Source organism: Cyprinus carpio, chromosome A13 (genome assembly GCF_018340385.1).
Source record: "Cyprinus carpio isolate SPL01 chromosome A13, ASM1834038v1, whole genome shotgun sequence".
NCBI lineage: Eukaryota > Metazoa > Chordata > Actinopteri > Cypriniformes > Cyprinidae > Cyprinus > Cyprinus carpio.
In genome coordinates, this window is record NC_056584.1 from 13,223,778 (window position 1) to 13,237,839 (window position 14,062).

A 14,062-nucleotide genomic window follows, 5' to 3' on the forward strand; every position below is an offset into this window, starting at 1 on the left:
GATATACACATTACAGCTGCTCATGACCGGATCACAGATGTCAGACAGACAGGCGCTGTAAGTACACAGACACTATAAAGCTTTATAAGGAACTCCTTTTGTCAGCCTGAGGCTTTGTTTTACAGTTTTATGTGAACTGTATGCCGGAGAGCTGTAGCTGACAGGTGCGATTGCAGCGTTTTAAACATTTAGTGGCTTCATTCAGGCTTTTCTATCTTTTAAGAGGAAATTCTAGAGGGTTCTGTTCATGTTGAAGCACAATACTTTTAGCACTAGCTGTGTATGGAAGTCATCAGAGATTAACAGTTCGGCTTTTTCTTGGAGTTGTGACCCTGTAAATTTTTTAACTTCGTCTTTGTCACCGCACAGACTTATTTAAGCTTTATTTCATGCAATAAAGTAATAAATTCAATTTGCACAGATCTGTTTTAGTTACCATGAACTGTTGTGCTGTTTCAGAGCATGATAATAATACCTACAGCGGATATGAATCTGCTTCAGGAAATTAATAAAAATATTAGGACTTTAAAACATGCAATGGAAACATGAAAACTGTTGAGGACGAAAACAATAAATTCCAATAGTGACCTATTTTCCATTCTGGTGTAGTATTTATGGAGCAGATGTAGTTTTAGTCAGGCAGCGAGTTTATGCATAAGGAGCCTTTTTGATAATGCATGACTACAGCCCTTGTCTGGGGTAATCACATGACCGAGTGAGTAAAGCATGCCTCGCTGTCCAGGAGGTGTCACTCAGCAAGGATGATGTCATTCAGGAAGTAGATCGAGTAAAACAGGAATAGTTACCCAGACCTCTGAATCACCTGTATGGTCACTCCTTTTTCTCATGAAGGATGTGAATGCAAATTGTGTATTGCATGAAGTGTTTGGTTCATTGTTCTGTGGTTTAGATATGAAAACTTAGATAAGATATGAGTACCCATTTTTCCTCTTTTTCCTCTCCTCTTGCTCTCGAAAAGAGATTTTTGCTGAAGTCCATGCAAATCAAAAAGCAAAATTTAAAAAGTGGTTAAAAAAAAAGTCACATGCTTTTCATAAGCGCTATAAATTTTGAAGTTAAATGTTGTGGGCTGCTAGTTATTTAAAGAGTGTTTTCAACCAGGGAGAATAGATAACATCTCTGTAGGACATTAGAAGGTCAGCATGCGATTTTTGCCTGATTTTTTTTGTTCCCATGTTTAGTGACTGTTTTGTTTTTTGCATAACACAACACTGTTCTCATAAGAATGATTTGACTTTGTCACTAGGTCATTACTGTCAGTGGAGATGCTATGTTGTGGAGATGTTGGCTTATATTAGGAAGGCTATATATTGATATACTGCATGTAATATGGTGTGATCTGTAGGTATCTTATTATAATGACTTGTTGCACAATATGACAATTTCAGGGTTTTGGATATCCGAAATCAAATTCATACACAAAACAAAAACATTACTGCTAGAAAAGTTAATTAGGTGCGAGTTGGAAATAGTATGAGTATGGTGGGGGGGCATCGTTAATGAGTACAGTTGTGAAGCTATGAATACAATTTGTCATGTCTATGGGACAGGGGTGGAAGCTAGTGGTGGAACTAAGAGTGCAAGCATCGGGAATGAAACCTTTTGTTTTTAAACATAAGCTTGTCTTTTCAGTGAATAGCCCATTGTGGGAAACTGTATTGGTTTTCCTTATTTAAATTGTCACTGCTAAAATATTGTTGTTGTTGTTGTTGTTTTTTCTTTTAATTTATTTCTTTTAATTTTTTTTTTTTTTTTGGGGGGGGGGGGGTCTTTTCTGTGAAATATTGCCACTCATTATGTTGGATTGTGGGTTTTTCTCCATCTACTGGTTTCCCTCATAGTCATGATGTTTCTCTTTTTTTGTGGTTTGTGTTTGATTCTCTCAGGGTTTGTTTATGGGTGTGCAGACTGGAAGCTGTACAGCTTTCCTATACATGTTTTTTTGTTGTATTTTACAGTTTAAATTCCATTTCTATGCAGTGATGTGTAAGAACAGTAGCCTCATTTCTTTCTATAATAGAATGGTGTAGAACCGGTTTGGTTTATTCAGCACAAGCATTTCAAAAATCACTGACAACACAAAATGCCATTGTATGTTTGGCACTATCCTGTTATTCAACTTCCTCCAATGTGCCCTGGCAAACTTGTGAAATGATTAGTGAAATTGTTTGAGGCAAAATGTATATTAAATTAAATTGCCTTCGTCATGGTTTATGGTGCTCTGTTGTTCATGCTTTGGTGTGGTCAAATCTTTTTCATACTTAAAAGTTCATTACAGTCACCACATCAGTCAGTTTTTTTCAGAAGGAAAAGCCTTTAACATTTGCCAATGTAAAGTTCTGTGTGGACTGGCCCTCCCTTCCCTTCATTCCTTTGACCTTGCCAAAAACCAACTATATTTCAGTTTAGACGGGGTCTCTGTGAAAAATCATTGCAAAACCTGATACTCTTTTTGGTTTTGACCACAATTTGTCATGTTATGACTGATATACATTAAAATCTTGATTATATTTTACAGCATAAATTGGTTAGGATAAGAAAGAGATGGAAAAAATGAAAATTCTGTCTCCTCTGTTGGAGAGTGTTATATAAAATACAGCAGTGCTTGGTGCATTTTAATCATTAACCAGTGCTAAACTGCACTGCATCATATAATTACCAACCCAAACCATCAATGTATGAATCCAACTCACTAAGACTGCCAACAGTTTCTTTTCCATGCATAATTTTTTATATCCATGTATGTATGTGTTTACTGTCAAATATAAACGGTGAAATCGCTCTGGAATTCTATCCTGTCTTGCCTGCACTCGAGCCACTGACCTGAGCGCCACTTACAGAGTCTTCACTCCTATTGGTTGTTCGCCAGCTCTCCACTGAAAATAAAGGGGATTGTGTCACTGTGTGTCGCTGGCAGTGTGAACAGGGCTTTAGTCATATTTTTCTGATGGGTAATACAAATAGTTTCTCAATCTGTGACACTTAAGTCTTCCCACACGTCATATGTTTTTAATCATGAGTCTTGATGGGAGTTGCTGGCTGCTCTCCAAGTTAAACTGTTCTTATGGCCCTGTTAATTATCTCTGGGTGGAGGAAGTAACTTGCCCCACACACCATGTTATTTTCATTCAATCAGCAGTCAGTTTTTGAAATATGTGCTTGGTGCTTGTCTTCAGACTCAGAGTAAAGTTTTTTTTCTCCATGACTTTAGCTTTTTTTGTCTGTATTTTAAGTTATATGCTGAGTTTATTCTCAAATACAAATACATTTTTGTATTTTATTAGTATCACTTCAACTTAAAAATATGTTGGTGAAGTTTAAGACTGGCTCACAATAACTACCAAAGTCATGTTTTCTAGGAAGCATTGAGGTGAACACATTATACTATCGAGATCTATTGGTTTTTGACAGCTAAATCACAAACCAGTATATGCTCTCTTCCGCATCACCTTTCTGCGATTCTCTGATTTAAGGGCCTTTCACACCAAGGGCGATAACTTAAAAATAACTACAATCAGACTATAAGGTTTAAATAATTGTTCTAATTAATAGGGAAGTCTACACCACAGCTATAATAAGGAACGTGAAGAATGACAAAAACATTGACAGCCAATGGGATGACAGAATTGCAGTGGGTTCGTAATAAACAGAATGCTATCATGCTTTGGAGTGGACACGGTTATTGTTATAGTTATCATTTTTGGTGTGATCATGGCCCTTTATAGGCCTACTAAAAACTAGCATACTTCATAAACCTTCTGTACATCAAGTATGGAAATTTGGACAGCTCATGATTTATGTATTAGTGGGAGGAAAATTCTTACAAAGAGTGTTTGATTGGACAAAAATGTATAGTGCAGGATGAGTCCTCATTTGTGTTTTACTATGTATATATCTAAATGTGCCCCCCCCCCCCAACATTTAAGTGTATACTAGCATATACAGTAGATACCCTCAAAGTTAAAGCAAAGGAACTAGAAGCTATAAATCTACAGTTTTTTGTTTTATTTAATGAGGGCTTTGAAGTGATAAACTCATCTCTTTTCAACAATGGGCACTGCTCAGTAGTTCACCCGCCCCCACTTTATCTCGGTGGCTGCAGGTGATAGCCCCGCCCCTCCCCCTCCCCTCCCCTCCCCGCGGCCCCTCCCCTCCCCGCGTTTGGCCCGCCGCGTCGGGGAGCCGCGGCCCCTCCCCCTGCTCGTCCGAGCTTCCTCTGCATTAGCTCAATAAACGCGCGCCTAATGAATGTGCTGAGACCGGTAACTAAAGCTAACGGCCCCGTTGTCAAGTAACAACCGGATGTTCCAAGCCACAACTTTGTAAGGACGCGGTTTTGAATGAAACCGGTGAGTTTTACAAACATTTTGGGGTTTTTTTTGTGATGAAAAGTTTAGATGAATGGCTCTGGCATTCCTCACAGGTTTTGGTTTGGAAGAGACGCGTATCTGAATCCTTATGGAGCAAAGCTGGAGACAGTTAGCGTTAGTCATTCTTCAGAGGAAACAAATGTCGGTTTCACAAAAAAAGTATACAGTTTCTGAACTAAAACTTTTGAAGAAATGTGCGAGAGTGTAACAGAAATGTAACGTTACCTGTTTCACCAAAGCGCACTGTAGCTAAATAGAAGGTGTAACGTTAAAGTTTTAAGATAAAACTCTTATTTTCTTCGCTCTTGTGTTTTTAAACGCAGCATTGATGTTTCAGAGAATGTTAAGCGCATCTAGAGAAAGTTAAACTTGAACGGGTAAACGTAACGTTATATAACAAGTGCTTAATGTCTGAACGTGTGTGATGTGATTTCATGTGAGAACAATTTTTATCTCAACTTTCAGCTGTTGCGTTCCTTTAATGGTGTGGGATTTTTATAGTTGTGCACCTGCTGAACTAATCGTAATACCAAGATTTTACCTGTTTCCTTTTAGTTTACTATTTCTCGGAGAGATCTGTGATTACATGAGGAACTTGTGAAATGCTGAAGTAGACAAGATGTTAGGCTATGTATCATGACAGAATGTATGACTCTAAACCTGAAATCTGAATATGGTCTGCCCAGAAATACAAGTCTTTAGTGCATACAGACATTTGTGTCAAGAATTCTAGATCAGATTTCTTAGTGGTGCTTAAAGTATTCTACTACCTTGTCTTTACACACCCAATGCTTTGTGTGAATTATGGGAGTAACTTCTGTTAAACTGTGAACATTCAGATACTGCCAATGAACTTGTTTTAAGTCTCCTCACCCTTCAACAATCAATCATCAAAAGGAAACTTTAAGATGTGAAATTGACAAAATAAAGGTGAAAAACACCAAAAGTGCATTTATTCTTAGTGCATTTAAATGAAAAATTAATGTTCAGGACATTAAGGAGAATAGACCACAAGAGTGCAGTATCTGTTGTCTTTTACATTGGAAAGAAAAATAAAATTATCTTGAAGGACATGACAAAGCAGACTGAAATATACATACAGTAGAGAGAAAAAATTGAGTATTGGTTGAGTATTTGGAAAATGTATGGCTTATTCAGTCAAAGGATTAGCAGCCTTATTATTTGAAATGGTTTGCTTCAGTCCTTTTGAGTGGACATTCCCCAAACTGGAGGTACCACCCATAATTTAAAATGCAATAGACTCGATGGGAAAAGGTGGATAGGCTGCTCAAGAGTCAATGGCGTAAAGCGTTGCAGGCCAGCTCTAGCAGTCACATGTCTGATGGCACTAATGTGAGATCTGGCTAAACCTTTGGTCGGGTCAGCTCCAGATCAAACAGACCACACTAACAGGCTTTGGCATACAAAAGAAAGGGCTCGTGGGAAAAAAGCCTGTTGATAGTAAAGCCACAGTAGCATGACAATCGCTATGAGTTCCTGTACTATTTGTGGCTGAATTTGATGAAGAGTATATTTATTTACTGTTGATTAATTATGTTTTGTAGGTATGCAGGTGAAAATTCCTATACATACTACATGTGCTATGCTGGCATTGTAACTATATGGTGAAACGGTGAATTAAAAATATGGAGAAATATAAAGCTTGATTTAAATATGTAGATTAAAAAATATATATTTCATGTTTACTGCGAAATACGCATACAGTATGTACACAATTATTTGTATTCAATCACAGTACTTCATGGGAGTAGGTGCGTGATAGAGAATTTGTTTAGCAGGATTAGCTTGTTTTGATGATCTAATTGTTTTTTTTTCTTTTCTTTTCTTTTTTTCTTTCAGAATCATGGGTAATGTCACGGGGAGTTTTGCTGTTAAACATGAATATCTAAAAATAAGCTAAATGAATGCAGGCTGATGGCTTCAGTAAAAGCATACCATATATTAACAACCTTGTAGCTCACAGAAGGTCTATAAGATGTTGTGAAAAATCAGAAAAATCAGTTCCCCTGTTGAGAATGGGTGAATAGGATTTTTTACTTCCAGAACCTAACTGTTGCACTTTGTGGTGTTCTTTGACTGACCTATGCTTACAACAAAAACTAAAAGAGCTAGCCTATAGTTATTCGCCTTTGCTTGTTTTCAGCTTTTTGAATCTGATGTCTCTTTAGTTCCTGGGGCTTTATGGGACATACTACTTTTTACACACTGTATGTATGCTTGTTCAGACACAGAAGGTTGACATAGATGGATTTGTTGAAGTGACAAAGCATTTGGATGATGATGATGATGTGTAGATGAATTGCTGTTAGATGGAACTTTATTTTCAGGTGTTATTGCTGATTATTTAATGGTTGCGGTTTCAAACAGCTGAATGAATTAACTTGTGTTGTAACAGCATTGAAGCCATTTCTGATGTGACCGACAGGTTAAATTTGCCCTATAGTTGCATTTGTGATCTCAGCCTCTCTCTGCGCTGTGGAGAGAGAGTTTGTATTGAACTGGCCCAGATTCAGGTGGCCTTGCAGCTTCACAGATGGTACGAGGGAAATGCAGTTGCTTGTGCCAGGCCAAAGTGATGCTCACTGGCTCATGCTTACAAGAGAATGACTAAACTCTCCAACCGTGGGTCACATTCTCTGATCTCCTGGTATGTGATCTGTGCCATTTCATGCTATACATTTATGCAGTATTTTTTGTATGACAAAAATGACTTCTTTTTTTTTTATTCAATTTTTTTTTTTTAATCTAAAGTCATCTTGGATGTAATATTGGAATAGGACGTATAAACATAAGGACGCTGTTTGTGCCTGGCTGCATCTTGTGCTTGACCCACCCCATGTGCTTGCACCTCATCCTTCCAAAAACAGCACCAGGTCTATGTCTCCATGGCAACCGCAACCCACCCTGTCTTATTTCTGTTTAGTGGAAAATAACTGCTCTAGCCTGGACCTGTGCTTCCTCAGCACTGGGCTCCTGCTGCGGGATGATGTCAGTCTGGGCCTGATGGAGACGGTGGAGAACGTATCACTCAGGGATGGGCCTGTTTCTGTTTTCTATCGTCCTACTAAACTTCTCTCAGACAGTAAAATAGCCTGAGCTGCTAGTGTGAACATTCAAGGTTTTCTTGTCCTTTCACACTCCAGAAGCGGCCTTTTAAAAGTAGGTTAAGGCTGATTATGTAAGCAGAGTTGTGTCTTATTAATATAATTAACTGGACAGAGAAAATCCCAAACATAGCTTTTGCATTTGCTTTTTCTGTCTAAACAGCATTGTTAATTTGTCATCCAAAGATAAAATGGCATAAAACCTCTGACGAAACTAGAGCTGTCACGATTATGAAATTTGGCTGACGATTCACTGTCTAAAAATAGTCACTGTTATTGCGATTAATTGTGATTATGCCGATTATCACGATTAATTCTGTTTATTTATTTATTTATTTTTTGGCTTTCATTATTAAATTGTGATTAATTTAAGTGTTCAGTAAACTTTTAATCTTTTTTGAGTTATTATTTTGCCGTGTAAGATTACATAGAGTATTCCAAATTCTAAGAATCGGCCAATACCAATCCAACATCAGTGCTATTTTTTTTCTACACCACTACAGAATATCAATGATGTGTTTGTGGAACTAATGGTCACTCTTTTTTTAAACCCTTTGTTAAACGAAATCCACTAAATACTCACTTCCTCATTATAGAGAGAAACTACATTTGAATAAAAATATATAAGCTATGAAATTAAGCTAGCTGACTGTATAATTAAGCAGCTTAAACAATATCTTGGAAAAAAATCTTTGGTGCATATTATACAATTTAAACATGTTTATTCTGTTAACTGTTTGTATTCTTACAAAATACATTTATGAAAATAAAATAGAAATCATGAGAAAAATAAAAGCTTCTAATAATCTTTCTGTGTGCAAAACTTGGATAATGTGAAACGCTTCAAACAGATTGGCACAAAGCTCTTATGCACATCCAGGGTGCAGAATGGTGCACTTGAAGCAACAGGGAGTCGCAGCGCTTATGCACATCTAGGGTGCAGAATGATGTGCTTGAAGCAAAATAAGTCACAGCGCACTGCACTCACAGTACCAACGAAATGAGAGAGCAATGAACTCCAGCCAGATGTCATTTTATGCGAATCCCCTGACATTTATCTACACATCAAGTATTATAATGGGAATAAATCATCTTGGAGAGAGAGTTTTTTTCAAACGTGCTGTTTGAATGCTGAGCGGAGAATGACTGACAGCTGCAGCAGAAGGAAGATCACTTTCTGTAAACTTAAATTTAACAAATATAATTCTGTCCCTCACATTAATATAAGAAATGGCTTCAGATGATATAGGCTATGCAGTGCATGAAAACCAAACTGGTGCTCTTGTTTTTTTTATTTTTTGGTGTATGACTCCCCCTTGTGCCATATAAAAAGCACATAATAAGTTAGATAAAAAAATCGCGATTTAGATGGTTATTTAATTATCGCAACAGGCCTAGATGAAACGGCTTCTAAATCACTTTCGCTAAAGTAAACTGTAGCAGCACTTTGGCCAGATAGATCGCTTGTTTATCATTCACTTTCATTAATAGAAATGGGATGCCAAGACCGTCAGGCTCATCCAACCGCACTGTTGCCCGGCGACATGTTTCCCTCAAGCTTTTGTCCCTGTTGGATATTTTCTCACTGTTGGTTCAAGTGAAGTTTTGGCAAAGCAGTAAGTGTCAGACTGAGGTGTGAAGCTTCTCACCAGTGAGACATTACAGACTTCATTAGTGGCACAAATGTGCCCTGCTGGATTGAAAATGTCAGATAGCTGCGTCAGGGTTGGTGGCTGGGAGGGATGGAATTCTCTCACTGGCTAAATGGGCATCGCTGTTCCTGGTAGAGTCTATTATTGCAGGAATAATCCTGTGACACCTTATGTTAGATTGGGTCAGGGGATCCATCACCTGCATCTTCCTGGCTTTTCCTAAAATGGAAACTGCTAGGCTTGTGGAGCATGCTGATTTGCGCAGTGTGGCAGATGCAATTGACACAAGTTCATGTCAGAGTCCAGTATATCTTAAACCTTTTGTATTAAATTATGCTGGTTTAAGTTCTCTTAGGAAATTGTTTCTCGTCAAAAAAATTTTTTTTAATAGAGTCAAACCAGTATCCATTTCAGAGTTTTTATCCAAATCCTTATATAGGTTTTCAAACGGCTCTTTTATAGTATTTCAACTTGTTATTCACTATAAAAAAATCCAAGGAAGCTGGCATGGAGTTAAAACACCAACCAACCAAACCAATGGATGCAGTTGACCTTTGTTCTTTTAGACCTCTTCTGTTATTGTTCCTTGTGGCCTGCAGAGGATGTTTGGTGCTCAGCATTGATTGTTTGTGTGAGGTGACTGGTGGTTGAATTGTAGCCTGTTGGCCAGAAAGTGAAGTCGTGTGATGGTAGACTAAAGCCAAGTTGAGGCATCATATGTGACCCTAGACCACAAAACCAGTCTTAAGTTGCTGGGGTATATTTTAGCAATAACCAAAAATACATTGTATGGGTCAAAATTATTGATTTTTCTTTTATGCCAAAAATCATTAGGATATTAAGTAAAGATCATGTTCCATGAAGATATTTTGTAAATTTCCTACCTTAACTATTAGGGATGCACGATCATGATTTTTCTTGGCCGATTCCGATACCGATTTTTTTTTTAAATGCAAACTGGCCGATTCCGATACCGATTTCCGATTTTTTTTTTTTTTTTTTTTTTTTTTTTTTATCTTTAAGCAACAAACAAGAAAGAAGGAAAGTGTGCATAAACAAGATGTTTATTTGGTATTTAATAGGCCAAACTGGCTTTTGGCTATTGAAAACGATAACCGTAACCATCTGAAATTAACGCCAGTAACTGCACAGTAAGTAGCCTACATTCAGTATAAACATAGATGGTACAGACATCAGCATTTAGCTTTTGTTTTTGAATTGGGTTGAAACTACATAGAACTGGCCTTAAATTAAAAGATTAACTGTAACCATGTGAAATTAAAGGCAAAAACTACATAGTTCTACAGTCCAAACAACACAATCAACACATATTCAATAAGATGTTTCTTAATCCGCATTCAGTATTTTAGTTTTTAAATTTGGTTTTAAATTAAAAAAAGGTCTTTACCAGTGAGACTAAATAAAAGTATGCTATATAAATACATTATTCCAAAATGTTAAAATCAAATAATGTTGGTGCGAATAAAACAAAGATGCAAAGTGTTTCATTTATCCAATAAAAAAAAAAAAAATAGGGTAATGATTCACATCTGTATTTTTTACTTACTTGATTTTTAAATCAAATTAAGTCGATGTAATTTTAAGGTAAAATAAAAATAATCATCCTATACAGAACTGACGTTTACTTCTGGCTTTTCAAACGTGTATGCAAGTTCTACATTACAAAAAAAAAAGTAAAAACAATTCCGTTTAGACAGTTTCGTTTCTCATCCAACACGCGAGTAGTTGAGCTGAACGTCCCTTCACTATCTCCACTTGTGTAGGGCGCGGACAGCTACAGTAGGCTCGCGCAGCTTTATTTTGTGCAGGAAAGGGGCTCTTATTTGTGCGTCAGTACACCAACAGCTGTTCGCTTCCTGCTATCTGTGCCTCAGACATGTAGCTCTGCACTTCCAGTGCTGAACGGCTGCCCGTGTCCTGCGCACAGATTTCGAAATACTGCCACACAAATGACAAGATAGCGAATGATTACAATGTAGTCTGTGCACGCGGGCGCGCTTCCGAAAAAAAATCGTCCGGAAAAAGACCAAAAACCGTCCGATTGCCGATCGCGTATTTTAAGCAAAAACCGTCTGGTTCCGATTTATGGCCGGTCAACCGGTGCATCCCTATTAAATATATCAAAACGTAATTTTTGATTAGTAATATGCATTGCTAAGAATTAATTTGGACAACTTCAAAGGTGATTTTCTCAGTATTTTGATTATTTTTTTTGCACCCTCAGATTACCAAGATTCCTTGGAAAACCTTACAACAACTTTCAGATGATGTATAAATCTCAGTTTCGAAAAAGTGACACTTAAGACTGGTTTTGTGGTCCAGTGTCACATAAGTGATTAGAGGGACGAAGAGCTCAGTTTCTTCCATAGATATCATGTTGCATAACAGAGTAGAGCCAAACAATTGTCAGAAACCTTTAGGCCGTGTTCTGCCCCCCAAATTAAGACTCAGATTAGGTGAAATGGATGGAGAAGGGTGATACTGTAATAGATTTGTTAAAGCTACACTATAGCCCCTTTCACACTGCACGTCGGACCCGGCAAATTGTCGGAACATTGCCGGGTCGACTTCTGTGTGAAAGCAAACACGTCCCGGGATTGATTCCGGGATTGAACCCGGGTCGGGGACCCAGTAACATTGCCGGGTTCAGTCCCGGAACGAGCGCTGTGTGAACAAAAGCCAGAACTAATGCCGTGTCGTAGTGATGATGCGTGTTATCGTGCGACTCTTTTACCAGGTGTTTTGAAGGCAGATCAACGTTCGCGACGAAAAATATGTGCAAACTGTAACGAAGCAGAGGTCAGTTAGTTCCTTACTTTCCGCACTGAAGCTGAGATCGTTCACCAGCTTGAGTGAAAGTTAATGTGCCTAATGTTTTCGACTCGTACATTTCACGTCACACCCTGACATCACGTATCTTTTACGGGACCTTTACGGGTTGTGTGTGAACGCACGCACATATTCCGGGTAATCACTGGCAGTGTGAAAGTGCAAAATCTAGCGACCCGGGTACAAATGCAGGGACACATTACCCGTGTATTTGCCGGAATCGCAGTGTGAAAGGGGCTTAAGTAACCTTTGGCCCTCTAGTGGTTAATACATGCAATTTCATGCATCTTAAGGAAGAACATTGTTTTGGTAGTGCTTTGGTGCTGCACCTCTGCACATATGTATGTGGTCCATTAGGGCTGTCAAAAAAAAAAAAAAAAAACGAATTTCGAATATTCGTTTATTTAAAAAAATAAATAAATATCCACATTCGAATGCAAAAACGTTGCATTCGAATTTTAGGTCTGCATCAACCGTCAGGCAGCCTGATCAGTGGCGCATGAAATGTGATGATGATGTAAGTGTAATTGCATTTTAATGCTTTTGTTAGCCTATCCAGTTGAACCCACTAGATGCAGCACTGCTACGTTGTTCATTCAATATATTGTGGAAAACAAGAGCATCAGTGTGGAGATGATGTTGTTTACGTCAAAACTGAAACCAAGCTGTTCGCACAGAATGCATATTTATCACATTTTCTAGAGGGACATCTCTCAGCATTGTACTCGCATCTCGCAAAGAGAGCGGCATCTTTGTATTAAACTATACAGGTGCTGGACATATAATAAGAATATCATCAAAAAGTTGATTTATTTTTACTAATTCCATTCAAAAAGTGAAACTTGTATATTATATTTGTTCATTACACACAGACTGATATATTTCAAATTCTTAAATAAAAAATTAAAATTTCTTTTAATTTTGATGATTATAACTGACAACTAAGGAAAATCCCAAATTCAGTGTCTCAGAAAATTAGAATATTACTTATGACCAATACAAAGAAAGGACTTTTAGAAATCTTGGCCAACTGAAAAGTATGAACATGAAAAGTATGAGCATGGACAGCATTTAATACTTAGGTGGGGCTCCTTTTGCCTGAATTACTGCAGCAATGCGGTGTGGCATGGAGTCGATCAGTATGTGGCACTGCTCAGGTGTTATAAGAGCCCAGGTTGCTCTGATAGTGGCCTTCAGCTCTTCTGCATTCTTGGGTCTGGCATATCGCATCTTCCTCTTCACAGTACCCCATAGATTTTCTATGGAGTTAAGGTCAGGCGAGTTTGCTGGCCAATTAAGAACATGGATACCATGGTCCTTAAACCAGGTACTGGTAGCTTTGGCACTGTGTGCAGTTGCCAAGTCCTGTTGGAAAATTAAATCTGCATCTCCATAAAGTTGGTCAGCAGCAGGAAGCATGAAGTGCTCTAAAACTTCCTGGTTATACGGCTGTGTTGACCTTGGACCTCAGAGAAAACAGTGGACCAACACCAGCAGATGACATGGCACCCCAAACCATCACTGACTGTGGAAACTTTACACTGGACCTTAAGCAACGTGGATTGTGTGCCTCTCCTCTCTTCCTCCAGACTCTGGGACCCTGATTTCCAAAGGAAATGCAAAATTTACTTTCACCAGAGAACATAACTTTGGACCACTCAGCAGCAGTCCAGTCCTTTTTGTCTTTAGCCCAGGTGAGACGCTTCTGACGCTGTTGTTCAAGAGTGGCTTGACACAAGGAAAGCGACAGCTGAAACCTATGTCTTGCATACGCCTGTGTGTAGTGGTTCTTGAAGCACTGACTCCAGCTGCAGTCCACTCTTTGTGAATCTCCCCCACATTTTTGAATGGGTTTTGTTTCACAATCCTCTCCAGGGTGTGGTTATCCCTACTGCTTGTACAACGCCTGTGTGTAGTGGCTTTTCGTCTCTGTATTAATGTGCTTGGACACAGAGCTCTGTGAACAGCCAAGTGATCTTTTGTGTCTTGCCCTCCTTGTGCAAGGTGTCAAGTTTTGGACAACTGTCAAGTCAGCAGTCTTCCC